This window comes from Ranitomeya variabilis, chromosome 1 (assembly GCF_051348905.1).
Source record: "Ranitomeya variabilis isolate aRanVar5 chromosome 1, aRanVar5.hap1, whole genome shotgun sequence".
Lineage (NCBI taxonomy): Eukaryota > Metazoa > Chordata > Amphibia > Anura > Dendrobatidae > Ranitomeya > Ranitomeya variabilis.
The window spans coordinates 823,617,853-823,634,933 of NC_135232.1; positions in this window are offsets into that span (position 1 = coordinate 823,617,853).

The window sequence follows — 17,081 nt, forward strand, 5'->3', positions numbered from 1 at the left end:
CCGGCCACCGGTAATGCGCCTCAGTAGGGTGTTGCTCCGGTCTTACAGCATGACCCCTACTGGTATTCTCCTATTGCTTGATCTCGTTTCTCACTCAGCACAATCTATCTTGCTTCTAGTCCTTTCTTGGGTCCCGCCGCTTCCCGGAGCTGGCGCGGACCCGTTACGTTCTTTTTCAATGCCAAGCCTCTGTCAGGATCCCACCCCTGACAGAGACCCTACTGTCTCTTCCTCCACAACACCCCCTGCCACCAGGTGTTGCTTCATTCAATCCAGTCAGCTTTCTCCTCTAACTTCCTGCCTGACCCCCAGTTTACCCACTATGGTGGGGAGTGGCCTAATGAATAGAACCCTTAGCTCCCCCCGGAGGCCCAGCTGTGAAATCTATTGGTGTCTGTGATACCTGATCAGATGAACTCCTTCAGTGCCATCGGACGCACCGTAGCTCCCCATAGTGGCGGAGCCACAGTACTGCAACGACCAGGACTCTGGGGCGCTGCAGATGCATTACAGGCGGAGCACGAGGACATGGAGCAAGGAACCATACAGGGTGATTACACACAGCCCAGCCTCATGTCATCCCAATGTGGATTGGTAAACAATGAGGAAGAGGAGGAGGAAGAACAGGAGCTAGTTTCATATGCTATAGATGGTACTACAAGCACAACTGTCATACCATCTGTTCAGCGAGGATGGCCTGAGGACAGGGAGGAGGAGCACAGCATGGTCAGTTGTCTTGTTGAAGAGGACACGGAAGTAGTGTTGAGCATTCCGATACCGCAAGTATCGGGTATCGGCCGATATTTGCGGTATCGGAATTCCGATATTTTTGTGATATCGGAAATCAGAATTGGAAGTTCCCAGTGTATGGTTCCCAGGGTCTGGAGGAGAGGAGACTCTCCTTCAGGCCCTGGGATCCATATTCATGTAAAAAATAAAGAATAAAAATAAAATATGGATATACTCACCCCTCCGAAGGAGCCTGAACCTCAGACGAGCAACCGGCAGCCTCCGTTCCTAAGAATGAGCGAGTGAAGGACCTGCGATGACGTCGTGGCTTGCGATTTGTCGCGTGAGCGGTCAAATGAGCGGTCACGTGACCAATCACAAGCCGCGACGTCATTGCAGGTCTTTCACTCGCTTATTCTTAGGAACGGAGGCTGCCGGTTACAGCGGTTACTACCAGAGCGCGTCAGAGGCTGAGTATGTCCCTATTTTTTATTTTTATTCTTTATATTACACATGAATATGGATCCCAGGGCCTGAAGGAGAGTTTCCTCTCCTTCAGGCCCTGGGAACCATCCAGGATACCTTCCGAAACTTGTGTCCCATTGACTTGTATTGGTATCGGGTATCGGTATTGGCGATATCCGATATTTTTCGGATATCGGCCGATACCATCCGATACCGATACTTTCAAACATCAGAAGGTATCGCTGAACACTACACAGAAGTCTTGTCTGTTAGTAGTCTGGCACGCATGGCTTACTTTATGTTGTGCTGCGTTTCCCATGACCCTCGCATTATGAACATTTCCGGTGACACTCATTACTGGTTGGTGACACTTCTAGACCCACGCTACAAGGAAAACTTTCAATCTCTTCTTCCAGAGGCAGACAGGTCTACAAAAATGGTGCAGTACCAGAGGGACCTTGTTGTGGAATTACTAAAAAAATTCCCATGTGAGAACGCTGGTGGCAGACGTCATAGTTCCATGGAAAACCAAGGAGTACTGGCACGAGAGAAACAACTCCAATCCAGCAGGGGCAGGGGAACACTGGAAATGTTCTGGGAGAGTTCTCTTAGACCCTCCCATCTCTCTGGCACAGAGGTACTGTCACAAGGAGTGCAATGTTTTGGAAGATACTGAGGGAGTACCTTGCTGACCGTACCAACATCCTCCGTGATTCCTCTGTGCCTTTTAATTATTGGATATCCAAGCTGGACCTGTGGCATGAACTGGCTCTCTACTCCTTGGAAATCCTGGCCTGCCCTGCTGCTAGCATTTTGTCAGAGCGGGTTATTAGTGCCGCTGGTGGAATTATAATTGATAAGCGCATCCGCCTGTCAACTGAAAATGCTGACAGGCTGACCCTTATAAAAATTAACAAGGGCTGGATTGGGCCAGACTTCTCAACACCACCGAATGATAACAGCGAAACATAACCTTCAATACAGTGACTTTTTTTGAGAGGAGTATTCCCATGCACCTCTTCACTCCCACACATGGGTATATGCTTCATGATTTTGGCTATTTGGTGTTATCCTCCTCTTTCTCCTCATCCTCATCATCCACCACCACTAGAACACCAGGGTGAACATGTTCCATGATGCCACAGTCACTCTATTTTTTTGCAAGGGTGTTTGTGATGCCATAAATAATTTTAAAAAATGTGTGCACTCAGGGGGAAATATAAGGAGACCCGCTCCTTTAAATTGGGAATAAATTCTTAGGAGGACATCCTCCACGTCTCTTCAGACACCATCACTAGAACACCAGGGTGAACGTATTCCGTGATGCAACAGTCACTCTATTTTTTTGGCAAGAGTGTTTATGATGCCCATAACTAATTAAATTTAAAAAAGTGTACCTCCAGGGGGAAATGTTTGTTAGCCTGGGAACTACAAGTATTGGAGACCCGATCATTTACAATAGGAGCATTTTTTAATTAGACCCTCCTCCACATCTTTTTCATGGGGCATTCGAGTGCCTCCTAATTTTTTGCAGGCCTTGCATTCACTGCATAGGCAAACACTATGGGAGACCCACTTCATAATAATGGGAACATTGCTTTCAGGAGACCCACCTCTACATCTCTTCCAAGGCTTATTGGGGTGCATGTTACTTTGGTGCAGGGCAGGCCTTGCATTAAGTGCATATGCTAACAGTATGTCAGCACCAAATTCCTAATAATGGGAACTTTGGTTTCATGTGGCCATTCAGGACATCTGTTCAATGGGTTGTTAGGGTATGTGTAACTTTGGTGCAGGGCAGGCCTTGCATTCAATGCATAAGCAAACAGTATGGTAGTACCAAATTCATAATAATGGGAACTTTGGCTTCATGTGGCCATCCAGGATGTCTGTTCCAAGGGTAATTGCGGTGCGTGTAACTTTGGGGCAGGGCAGGCCTTGCATTCACCGCATAGCCAAACAGTATGGGAGACCAAGTTCCTAATAATGGGAACTGTAGGGATTAGTTAGCTGATTCAACAATGCAATTCTCCACTTTTTGTTTGTTCTTCATTCTCAACAATCCTATTCTACACTTCAATTTCTTCATCTTCAACACTGCAATTCTCCACTCCAGGTTCTTCAGCCTCAACACTGCAATTCTCCACTGCCAGGTGTTCTTTAGATTCAACACTGCAATTCACCAGTGCAGGTTCTTCAGCCTCAACACTGCAATTCTCTACTTCAATTTCTTCAGCCTCAACACTGTAATTCTCCACTCCAGGTTCTTCAGCCTCAACACTGCAATTCTCCACTGCCAGGTGTTCTTTAGATTCAACACTGCAATTCACCAATGCAGGGTCTTCAGCCTCAACACTGCAATTCTCCACTTCAATTTCTTCAGCCTCAACACTGCAATTCTCCACTACAGGTTCTTCAGCCATAACACTGCAATTCTACACTGCCAGGTATTCTTTAGCCTCAACATTGCAATTATCCACTCCAGGTTCTTCAGGCTCACCAATGCCACTCACCAAGCAACGCTAAAGTTGAAAAACACAGCAAAAGTGCTACGTGTGAACATAGCTCAAGTGGTGGAGGAACATTTTTGTTTTGGGTCAATTATTTTGCCTTATATATAATTCATTACCCTGGAAAGGATGTTCTTTAACATATTTCCCAGGAAAATCCATTTTGGTTTAGTTTTTGAATGTTTTTGAGTGCACCTGTAAAAATGGCATAAGGCTCTGACAACATTGCTCAAAGCTGTGACCAAGGAGTCAGAAATGCTTCCCGGGGCATTCCCCATGATGTTCCCATGTCACTTCCTCTTCAACAGTTTTTGTCTTCCATCTGGAACTGCAACTCCTCTAATCTGTTTACACCTCTGCTGGAATGCCTAAAAAAAAGCACTGGCATCAGTAGAAAAGATATTTGGAGGCTTATTACATTTACTCACCAGATTTGCACAATCTTCACTGGTGTCTTCAAAGTCCATTCTGGGCTTTTCACAGGAAGTACCAGGCTCCTCGTCCTCAGAGGACCTCGACGAAATGAAGTCACCTTGACCTCCAAAACTGGCCAACTCCTTCTCAGTACCTATCCAAGGTACACTGAGGGACTTACCAAAAGAACTGTCCAATTCCACCTCCCAACAGACATCAGTCTGATGAGAAAGCTCATACTCAACTTCAGCAAGTTCCAAACTCATTACCTCTGGTAGATTCCGTTTGGGATAGGACCTCCTCATGTGCATCCATGATGTCAGGAGGCTCAGGTTCCTCATTAAGATTTGGGACTGTAACCTGTGGAATGTCAACAGCAGCAGCAGTGGGCACAGACACCTCACCTGAGACTTCAGCATAAGACTTAGGACAGGTCCTGGCCTTACAGTCCTGATACTTATGGCCCTCCTCACCACAAGCATTGCACATAACAGGACTGGTCCAGTCTTTTGCCATATGGCCAGAAGCATTGCAAATATACTGGATATGCCCAAAATTCTTATACCTTCTGCAGTACAACGGGGCATGCAGGAAAAAAAAATCTTCCCAATTGAAAAATTAAGAGTGGGGTATTGGATGCCTCATGGGCTTTGGGGATCCATTCCAAAAAAACACGTACTTCCTGATCCAAAGCCCTTCTCAATTTAGGACCCTGTAGGAGTACAGAACATAAATGCAATGTCTTTTAAAAATTAAAGTAATGTCATCAAGGGAAACAAAATGGTTATGCATAAAAACTACATGTGGGACATCCCCCTTACAGTAAAGCACAGTAAAGGTAGGATCTTCCAGCAAAGGATTTGCAACTCCATTTTTCAGGGCAGTAAGCAAATTCTGGCAAGCAGCCATGAAAGATATACCTGCCTTTCCTCTTGAACTCCTGTAGGCATAGTACCTCATACTTCCGAGTCTTCAGAATGTAATAAAACACCATGTTGGCCAAACATCCCGGAGAAAAAGTTTTTTTTATCTTCAGCTATGTCAAGCCTGAATCCATATTTTACCAGTCCCAGAGAATTGAAGCTTGACTCCCATCATCCACAGCTTCCAGGATCTCCCTTCCGATTCCTCCTGGCCATCTGCCAAAAGCAGCGACTGGCTTAAGCCATCGAAGTGGCAATGCCAAAGGACAAGAGAGCACACTCAAGGTGTATAGGAGACTTTTGCACCTCATCAGTGCAAAATGCAAGATTTGGTTTGGCTGGGTGAAAGGCATCTGACCGGGATTCAAGGGGTAACATTTCTCCTTTACGAGAGTGACATGTCAGGCATGCATAGGTGAGGAGACTTTTAAGCTGCAATACTCCTCTGGGAAATATGCAATTTGTCTCTTCAGAGAAGAAGAGGACAAGAATTCTAGTGCCACTTATAGGAAGTAGCTGTTACGGATCTGCAACACAGGACTAAGGTAGAAGGGGGAAAACTGACCCTTCACTATGACTAGGCTGAAACCCTATGATGGAGTGGGCACCCATCCCTTGCGAATAGACCCACCGACGATCCTAGGTTAATCTCAAGCGAAGACCTATAGATAAGGGGAAGGGGTACCCTAAAAGAACTAAGGACTGGGTACAAAAACGGGTCACCTCCTAGTAGAAAACACAGAGAAGGCTGCAGAAACCAATAGAAAACAGAAACTAAGGCTAGCAGAGCCAGAGGTACTAGTACTGCACAAAACACACACAAAACACTAAGCAAAACACCAAGCTAGAGCTCAAGCAGATTAACCCTGTTTTCCAGCAAGGACTGGGAGGCTGGTTAATAAAGAGTGATACAAACACCTGACCCAAGATAAACTCAGCACCAGAGGAAAAGGACCAGCAGCCAGAACTCCACAAGATAATGGCGGATAGTTTCAAACTAAACAGATTCTAACACCTATGATTGTTTTAGGTGGGTAAAGGATCTGAATTCATTTGGACGGTATCTCAGATTCTAACAGTAGCAATCCTAAAAGCGTGCGGATCACCCATGGAGACTGACATGCGGCACGTCTGTCCAGACCGAATTATGTCAATTTATCTTGCATACACCCTAGTCTCCACAAGGTAAATTTCACCCGTACAATGTATTGGACCTGGTGATTCCGCACGGTTCAATGGACACTTGCGGAATCACTTGCATTCAAAAGCCGTCAGCACTTTGGACATAGCGGGCATGTGCTAAGTCCAAAGCACTGCCAATTACTGACTGTGGAAAAGTTGTCTATGTCATGTAACAAGGCCCGGTGGAGGGTTTATATTGACTTTTAGGATTGCTACTTCCTATCGGTGGCACTAGTGTTTTAGTCCTCTTTCTCTCTGAAGAGACAATTTGCGTGTTTTTTTAAGCAACTTTCTATTTTTTGTTTTGTGGTTTTAGCTGTTGTTTTCAGATCCAAATTCATCAAAATGGCATACATAATTCATGAATTTCCCACAAAGTATAAAAGTGTTTTTTTAGGTCTTGAACTGATATTGAGATTGTGGGACAAAAAAAGTCACATTTTGGTAACAAACGCTATGACAAAATGTTGATGTACTCAAATATACATTAGGGGGTTGTGGAGTGACGTTGGGTCAAATTTTGCCACTTTTTAAAAAAGTCACAATTGATTAATCAGTCGAAAACATCTGGAATAGTTAAACTCTGCCCGCAAAGTGAACACAAAAAGAAAGAGCGCGCACAAATAACATAATGAAATGGGCACAAACAAAAAAACAAACAAACCCAGACAAAATTTTTTAACTAAGGCAATGATGAATTGCGGCCATTCGTGCACATACCCTTAGTGTAATTGCTGCTGAGAATTGCTGAACTACAGATGCAGACATTTCCTTTCACATTCTGCAAAATTCAATGTGAATTTGTAAATTTCTATCCAGATAGGCTAATCAGACCAAGAACAAAAGTCTTTCGTCGGCTGCCCTGATTGCAATCACATCCTACAGTGTAAGCCATATGCAAAATCTAAAATTGCACAGTTCATCAGTTGCTCTGATTATATATATATATATATACACTCACCGGCCACTTTATTAGGTACACCATGCTAGTAACGGGTTGGACCCCCTTTTGCCTTCAGAACTGCCTCAATTCTTCGTGGCATAGATTCAACAAGGTGCTGGAAGCATTCCTCAGAGATTTTGGTCCATATTGACATGATGACATCACACAGTTGCCGCAGATTTGTCGGCTGCACATCCCAAAGATGCTCCATACAAGGCAGGATGGATCCATGCTTTCATGTTGTTTACGCCAAATTCTGACCCTACCATCCGAATGTCGCAGCAGAAATCGAGACTCATCAGACCAAGCAACGTTTTTCCAATCTTCTACTGTCCAATTTCGATGAGCTTGTACAAATTGTAGCCTCAGTTTCCTGTTCTTAGCTGAAAGGAGTGGTACCTGGTGTGGTCTTCTGCTGCTGTAGCCCATCTGCCTCAAAGTTCGATGCACTGTGCGTTCAGAGATGCTCTTAGGCCTACCTTGGTTGTAACGGGTGGCGATTTGAGTCACTGTTGCCTTTCTATCTGCTCGAACCAGTCTGCCTATTCTCCTCTGACCTCTGGCATCAACAAGGCATTTCCGCCCACAGAACTGCCGCTCACTGGATTTTTTTTCTTTTTCGGACCATTCTCTGTAAACCCTAGAGATGGTTGTGCGTGAAAATCCCAGTAGATCAGCAGTTTCTGAAATACTCAGACCAGCCCTTCTGGCACCAACAACCATGCCACGTTCAAAGGCACTCCAATCACCTTTCTTCCCCATACTGATGCTCGGTTTGAACTGCAGGAGATTGTCTTGACCATGTCTACATGCCTAAATGCACTGAGTTGCCGCCATGTGATTGGCTGATTAGAAATTAAGTGTTAACAAGAAGTTGGACAGGTGTACCTAATAAAGTGGCCAGTGAGTGTATATATATATATATATATATATATATGGTGCATATATACTATATATATATATATATATATATATATATATATATATATATATATATATACACAGTATATATATCTCAAGCTCGATTATTTCATTGTTTAGCAATATGTCAAGATGTTAGCAATACTGAAAGGAGAATACACCGAAAGAGACATTAGCTAAATTATTGAATTAATGTAAATATTACAAAATTGCTACATAGTATTCAGAAAAAAAATAGTTATTAGCTATAGGACCAATATCACCATTTCTGTTTTAGGATTAGCTATTGCTATATATTCTTAGAAAATTTTGAGTGTTTAATCAATGGTGTAAGGAGAGTCTTACTGGCTCTGGGTCGTTTTGGACCCCAAAAAATTACCAGTGACAACAGAGAATATGGAAATTTATGAGTAATTAAGACACTCAGGTAAAGGAATGTAAAAAACAATATATAGATACAGTATATACTGTATATATAAAAATGTATTAATCACAAATATTAAAATGAAAGAAAGTATTATGTGTGATCCTGCATCAACATTATTACACAATCATGATTATACGTAGACAAGTCAAAGAATAGCTGGGGCCCATAGATATTAATGAAAATGACAATTCAAGTTTAAAAACCCACTCCGAAAAAGCACTAGCAGCACGGCAGGTCACTACCTCTTAAGCGTAGAGGGAAAGTTCATACCATGTGTCTAGCTTGGATACCCGATAGTTGTAAGGCACAGAGGATGCTGGTATATTCGGCAAGGTACTCCTTCAGGATCTTACAAAACATTTCCCTCCTTGTAAGAGTACACCATTTATCAGGGCCTGTGCACTGGGAGGGTCTGAGAAAATTGTCCAAGACCTTGGAGCGTGTTCACTTGCTTCTGATGCATCTGGTGTCTGTCTTCCTCATCTCCACTCCCTGGTTGTCCAAATTCCCAAATTACCGTCTGACGCCAGCATTGTCAGATAGAAATATTTAAAATAATTCCTCAACTAGGGCCTTCTGGTACTGCAACACTGTATTAGACCTCTCCACCATGGGAAGCAAAGATGTAAAGTTCTTTTTGTAACACAGGTCTAGAAAGGTGACCAACCAGTAATTAGTGTTGGCCAAAATGCATACAAACCAAGAGTCATAGGAAAGGCAGCGGAACATAAACTCAGCCATGTATGCCAGACTGCCAACAGCCAAGACTTCCCTGTCCCCCACCAAGAGGATGACTGCCCACGTTGTTCTCCTCCTTATCTTCCCTCTCCTCCTCGTCTTTAGGCCATCCATGCTGAACAGGCAGAATGAAGGTGGCGTGGTTAAGACTGTGTGTAGCACAGGCAACAGCTCCTGTTCCTCTTCCTCCTCATTATCACCTAATCCACATTGAAATGATGAGGCTGGGTTGTGTAGCATCACCCAGTATAGTTTCTTGCTCCATCTCAACTTTCTTTGCCTGCAAAGCCTCCTCATTAATTGTGAGCAGCGAACGTTTCAGTAGACAGAGAAGCAGGATGATAATGCTGATTATGGTTCACTATTTTGGTTGAGTCCTCAAAGTTTTGGATAACCACACAGAAGTCAGACATACATGCCCACAAATCAGCTCTTACTATATGTGCGGAGTCTGACCGGAATACCAATGGACATGGTGTAGCTGGCATTCTTATTATCTAGAACAGTAATGCTATTCGTACGTCAGATATATTACATATTTACAAGCTTTAACACCACAGAGTATTTTATTTGTTTGTTATATTTAGCGATGGCTACTTCTAGTTGGCACCTGTACACACCAGTTTTCTGATTTAAATGTGCCAGTTTTTTGCTATTTGTACATTAGCTCTCTGAACTCCGCCCTCCAGCCTGTGGCAGTTTTCATTTCAGTAGAATCATACCTAACTAGTGTTGAGCAATACCTTCCGATACTTGAAAGTATCGGTATCAGATAGTATCGGCCGATATCCGAAAAATATCGGATATCGACGATACCGATACCAATACAAGTCAATGGGACACAAGTATCGGAAGGTATCCTGGATGGTTCCCAGGGTCTGAAGGAGAGGAAACTCTCCTTCAGGCCCTGGGATCCATATTCATGTAAAAAATAAAGAATTAAAATAAAAAATATGGATATACTCACCCCTCCAGCGGCCCCTGGACCTAGCGGTGTTAACCGGCAGCCTCCGTTCCTAAGAATGAGGAGCTTAGGACCTTCGATGACGTCGCGGCTTGTGATTGGTCACGTGACCGGTCATGTGACCGCTCACGCGACCAATCACAAGCCGCGACGTCATCGCAGGTCCTAAACTCCTCATTCTTAGGAACGGAGGCTCCTGGTTACATCGGTAAGGTCCAGGGGCCTCCGGAGGGGTGAGTATATCCATATTTTTTATTTTAATTCTTTATTTTTTACATGAATATGGATCCCAGGGCCTGAAGGAGAGTCTCCTCTCCTCCAGACCCTGGGAACCATACACTGGGAACTTCCGATTCCGATTTCCGATATCACAAAAATATCGGAACTCGGTATCGGAATTCCGATACAGCAAATATCGGCCGATACCCGATACTTGCGGTATCGAAATGCTCAACACTATACTATAATTTTTTCTTATTATCTAGAGCAGTAATGCTATTTATATTTCATATATTTCATATTTACATGCTTTAACACTACAGAGTGCAACTTTATTTGTTTGTTATATATAAAGATGGCTACTCCTAGTTCGCACCTGTACACACCAGTTTTCTGATTTGGATTTGACGGTCAGTATTTTGTTATTGGTACCCAATTACTGCCTCTGCTGTTCACAAAGCTTTGCCAACATATGTAGTGTTGAGTTATAATGCATGGTGACATTGCACATGAGTTGTTGAGCTGGAAGATGCAAACGCTGCTGTAGCACTACCAGGGCGGCGGCAGCTGTAGCTAACATATGGAAATGAGTAGACACATGGCAAACTTTTACAAGTAGATCAGGCAGATCTGGGTAGGATTTGAGAAACCATTAAACCATTAAGATGTGCATGTGGGCTAGGCATAGTACGTGCGAGGCTGCCAAGCTTCAGAGCCACCACCAGGTTGCAACCATTGTCAGACATGACCATGCCTGGCTGGAGGTTCAGGGATGAGAGCCACAGATAAGTCTAGTCTGTTAGACCTTTCAAAAACTCCACAGCAGTGTGCGGTATGTCACCTAAGCAGCTTAGCTTCAGCAGAGCTTTTTGGCCAAGGCAGTGCTGCAGTGCTTCCAGCTTGTGACTGATGTTGACATTTCAGAGATGGTGGTTAAGGAGATGGAGGAGGAGGAGCAGGAACTAATCTAAAAGGTGGAAAAAACCCAGATTGAACCAGGATCTGCAATCTTTGGATTCAGCAGCACATGTTCCGTCCCAGAGTCTGACCGGGTCCCAGCTTCCCCAATGTTCATCCAGTGTGCAGTCAGGGAAATGTAGCATCCCTGGCCAAAAGCAATTGTCCAGGTGTCTGTGGTTAAGTATACCTTCCCAATAACAGCGCTGGTCAGGGCACTGCTGAAGTTATGGGACACATGCCTGTGTAAGGCGAGATGGCAAACCAGGAAATATAGTGGTGGCTGAGGACTGAGTACAGAAGGACGGCCACCGCCATGATGTTGCGGAAAGCTTCCATCTCCACAAGACTAAATGGCAACATTTTCAGGGAAAGCAGCCAGGAAATATGGTCTTTTAGTATTGTGGCCAATAGGTGGGTGGCTACATATTTACATTTCAAGGACTTTTTCTGGACCCTTCAGTTCGGCCCAAGTAGTTGGGTGCTTTGCTTGCATGTGCCTTTGAATGCTGGTGGTGGTCAGGCTGGTATTTGTGCTGCCCCTGCTGATATTGGCATGGCAGATGTTGAAAATGGCCTTTTTTAGCTTATCTGAACTGTCTTAAAAAAGCACCAGACTCGGGAACACCTAATAATTGGCTTGGTAACTTCTCACATGATGGTGCTCTGAGGAGCAGTTGCCCACCTTGTGTCTCTGGCCACCCCACTGCCTCTTCCTGCCTGTTGTGGTGCTGTATAGCAAATAGATCAATGGCTGCACTCAACTGTACTAAAGCAAGGAAATATGCGATACATGAAATGTGAATAGCATAATGGCTTGTGAAATCTATGAAAAAACACATGAGATGCTTAGCACAAGATTTGGCCAAAAAATGTGAGCCCATCCACCAAACGTCAAGGTAATCTCAAATCGGATGGGTCCCTGATCTGACTGCCTAGTGTGAACACTTACCTATGGCTAATAACATGGTAAAGCCTGCATTTATAGGAAGGTCGGAACCAACTGTGTTTGAATGTAATTAAAATCACAGCATGGTGAAGGTGATGGTGATCACAGCATGGTGATCAAGTCAGAAAAAATAGTACATAGTAAATATGGGTAAACTGACTGAACAGAAATCTAGTCTGAACAGGTGCATAACCAAAAAAGACTACATAGCAAACAGAGCAATGGCTGCACTCAACTGTACTAAAGCAAGGAAGGTCAGACCCAACTGTGTTTGGATGTAATTAAAATTACAGCATGGTGAAGGGCGGGGCGTTCAAGTCAGAAAAAACAGTACATAGTAAATATAGGAAAACTGACTGAACAGCAATCCAGTCTGAACTGGTGCATAACCAAAAAAAGTCTTACATAACAAATAGATAATGGCTGCACTCAATTTTACTGTGCTAAAGCAAGGAAATGTGCAATACATGAAATGTGAATAGCATACTGGCTTATGAAATCTATGAAAAAACACATGAGATGCTTAGCACAAGACTGAGTTCTGAAGGACGGCCACCGCCATGATGTTGCGGAAAGCTTCCATCTCCACAAGACTAAATTGCAACATTTTCAGGGAAAGCAGCCAGGAAATGTGGTCTTTTAGTATTGTGGCCAATAGGTGGGTGGCTGCATATTTACATTTCAAGGACTGGAGTAGGGACAACTGAACGCTGTGCTGGGTCGTGGATGTGGTTGCTGATGTTGGTTGCATGTGTGCAATGACAGGTACAGGGAGGGAGGCATCTTTGCCTACATCATAGACAGGGGATTGGCATGCACATAGAACAGGGGAAGTGGCAGTGGTGTCTCCCACAGACACTTTTTCTGGACCCTTCAGTTTGGCCCAAGTAGTTGGGTGCTTTGCTTGCATGTGCCTTTGAATGCTGGTGGTGATCAGGCTGGTATTTGTGCTGCCCCTGCTGATATTGGCATGGCAGATTTTGAAAATGGCCTTTTTGGGCTTAACTGAACTGTCTTAAAAAAGCACCAGACTCGGGAACACCTAATAATTGGCTTGGTAACTTCTCACATGTTGGTGCTCTGAGGAGCAGTTGCCCACCTTGTGTCTCTGGCCACCCCACTGCCTCTTCCTGCCTGTTGTGGTGCTGTAGATCTCTCCCCCCGTGTGCTGTTGTCCTTGCTTCTCAGGTTGAGTGAATGATGTCACCTTCTCAGGTTGGGTCAGTGACTTCATCGTCCTCCCCCTTGTCTTCCACTTCAGCACCCTGGCCTTCCTCCTCACCTGCTGATGTAACAACATCACTTGATGACAATTGTGTCTCATCAACATCCATCTCTTGTGACAGTAATTGCATTTTTCCTCAGTTGCATTCTTCTGAGTGTGGCTGCTCAAATATTTGGGCATCATTTCATGCAATTGCCTCATGTCCTCCTTGAAATGGGCAGGGTGAAAGGCCAGAATCTATAAATGGAAATTTGAACATCTCTTCGGAGTGTCTAAGTGTGGGATCACTTGTGCTTGGGCACTCATCACGGTGGGAGGAAGGAGTATCATGGTGAGGATTATGTGGTCCAGAAGCACGCCTACTAAGACTGGACAATGTGTAAGACATGGTGGTGCTGGCAAAGTGACTGGAAACATTATCTGCTACCCATCCAACAACCTTTTCACACTGGTCTGGCTTCAAAAAGTGATGTTCTGAGCCCCCTTACAAAGTGGGACAGGAAGCTAGATCGACATGATGTGTGTATTTGTTGTGCTCCTGCAGCAGCCACAGTTTCACCTTGACTACGGTGCTCACCATCAGCATCCCATCCACTTCACATTCCTTACCATGCACCTTGCCCATTTTAAGTTACAAATGATATATCCCTGTTGAGAAAACTTTGCAGTATTACTATAGCACAAAATTTGCAAAATTGATGTGGCTCATATAACATTTACAGAGTGGGCACAGATTAAGGAACTCTACACCCTTCTACACAGTTTTGAAATGGCTACTGAGATGGTTAGCGCTGACAATGCAATCATCAGAATCACTATTCCAGTCATCTATATGCTGGAGTAGACTTTGAATAGCTGTGGGAGGAGATGGTGGTCCCAGAAGAAGAAGAGGAAGCAGAGGAATATGCGGAGGGGATAATATTGTCTCTAAGTTCAAGATTGTCATCACACAGGCGAGTGCCAAGGGAGGGTGGATTGCTGCAATCGAGGGTGGCTGGTCTTAACAGACAAACTTATCGAAGGTGCAAGATCCGAAGAACAATTGGAGGACTAAGAAGTGATGAGTGAGCAACTGTCAGATGAAGAGGATAATCCTCCCCTCCCTGTTATTCATGGTTGGCGGCAGGGGATGAAGGAAACAAGCCTCATTGTTACCAAGCCACCAACACAGCATGGGCTTGGACCTTATGGGAGAGCCCGACTTATGAGTGCTTTCTTGCTGCACTATCTGCAACGTGATCCCCGTATAGTTATGATTAGGAGTAATGCTGACTACTGGGTTGCCACTTTATTAGATCGACATTTTTTGAAAGCAAATTTTGCCAGATGTTTCCCGCCCTAGAAAGTGACACACAAATGCTGGAATATTGAAACAAGCTTTTACACAACCTAAAGAGAGCTTTTCCACAAGACAGCAGTGAAGCACAAAGTTCGCATCGCAGCTGTAGACTTCCAACTTCCAGCACGTCAATTTGTCAATGCCTAAACATTAGCAGCAGCAGTGGTGGAAGTGGAAGAAGCAATTTCTGTGAGTCTTTTGACACTTTTTTTTAGACCAACTCGTGCACCAGCACAACAGAGTCCAAGTCTTACACATAGTGAACAAATGGAGAGGATGGTGCAGTAGTATCTAGAACTAAATATCAATACAATCAGGGAGGGTTTGGACCCTTTCACGTTTTGGTCTTCTAAAATGGATGAGTTGCCTGAGCTTGCTCACACGTCTTGGAGGTTTTATCGTGCCCGGCAGCAAGCGTTCTCTCAGAACATTTCTTCAGCGCTGATGGTGGTGTCCAGCTAGCTGTCTCCTGATCTCCAAGGACTTTTGCTTTGTACCCCAATCACATACTTTACAGACTAGGTGGTATTGCATTTTTTAAGTGTGCATTAATGTCACATAACTGCACTCTGGTGCATGTATTCCCAAAATAAAGCTTTTTATAACTTCTCCAAAATACCTGTCTTTCGCCAGGGAGGCAGGTCCTCACCCCCCTGCTTGAAACGCCACACTGCCGTCACTCAAATCTTCAGGGGCACCGGGCGCCACCCCCATTGCGCTGTTTTCGCATGAAATCCGGTGCCTGCACTGTGTAGTACTGTCTGGTGCAGGAACAGTGAGGTCTGGCCATCTGACGTCACAGCCAGGCTTGCAGACTGCGCCTGTGCGGCCAGTGTGGCCACCCACCTTGTGAATCCCAGCCCCGCAGTGTGTTATGCATTATGCAGAGTGCGGGGCTGGGATTCACAAGCAGGGCGGCCGCACAGGCGCAGTCTGCAAGCCTGGCTGTGATGTCAGACGGCCAGAGCTCACTGCGCCTGCACCAGACAGTACTACACAGCACAGGCGCCGGATTTCATGTGAAAACAGCACGATGGGGGCGGCACCCTGTGCCCCTGAAGATTTGAGTGATGGCAGTGTGGCGTTTCAAGCTGGGGGGTGAGGACCTGCCTCCCTGGCGAAAGACAGGTATTTTGGAGAAGTTATAAAAGCTATATTTTGGGAATGCATGCACCAAAAACTAAAAGAGCCACCTTGTTAGAATGCAGCATTACTGCTGCACAAGGTGGCTTTTTTAGTTTATAACGGCTGGAGGGGGTGACAGTGGCCCTTTAAGTGATCTGAACTGCGGGACCGAGATCTGGCTGCTGTGCTGAGAGAGAGCGGAGTATGGAGACCAGGACAATCTGCTGGACTTTGAGTGAGGTGCAGGCGAAGATATTATGGTGGATTGAGAACGATGTATTGTGTTAGGCGACAGAAAAGCAGCAGTCATGTCTACTTCTATAACAGCTGTTCGGCTCTTACTCACCTCAACTGTGGTGGATAAACAATTGTAGTTTCTTCTGCCGGAAACTTGTGTGAGAAGAGTTGGAATGGTCACAGAGGAGGAAGAAGCAGCAGAGAAAGTTGATGGGATGGCCAATGGTTGGTGAGGCCCGCTAGTCCACATTTTAGAGTATTGAGATTCACACAGTAAGGCATGTTGATCACTCATGTGCTGTTTTATGCTTGTCATTGTCAAGTTATTGCAATTTTTGTCACTGCTGACTTTTTTTTGTAAATTTTAGAGATAATGTTATCAGGATCACCTCTATCCTTGGTGGTTAATGTCTGGTGACAAGGGTCTGGATTAATCTAGGACTCTACATCATCCTGCCCCAGATCCAACATGAAAACATTTTGGGCATTGGTGCGGATACTTTTCTCCTCTGGGTTGTGTGATTCTTTGGACCAGTCCTCTGATGCCCATGGAATAGAATGTGTGAACAGCTTTTCAGAATGGCCAATCTGTGGTTCCCCACAGTCATTTGGGTGGTTGGAAATTTTTGACACCGGAGGAAACAAGGGTGATTGAACAACACTGTTATGCTTAACGATTTTTAAGTGGAAATATTGCCTTCTGATTTGCCACTGAAAAACAGTTTTAGCACAAACAATTTGGAGTAGCAAATTGGTACTCCAGGCTGCAACACTATATTAGGCCTAACAATTATAAAGTGGAAATCTGGTCTTC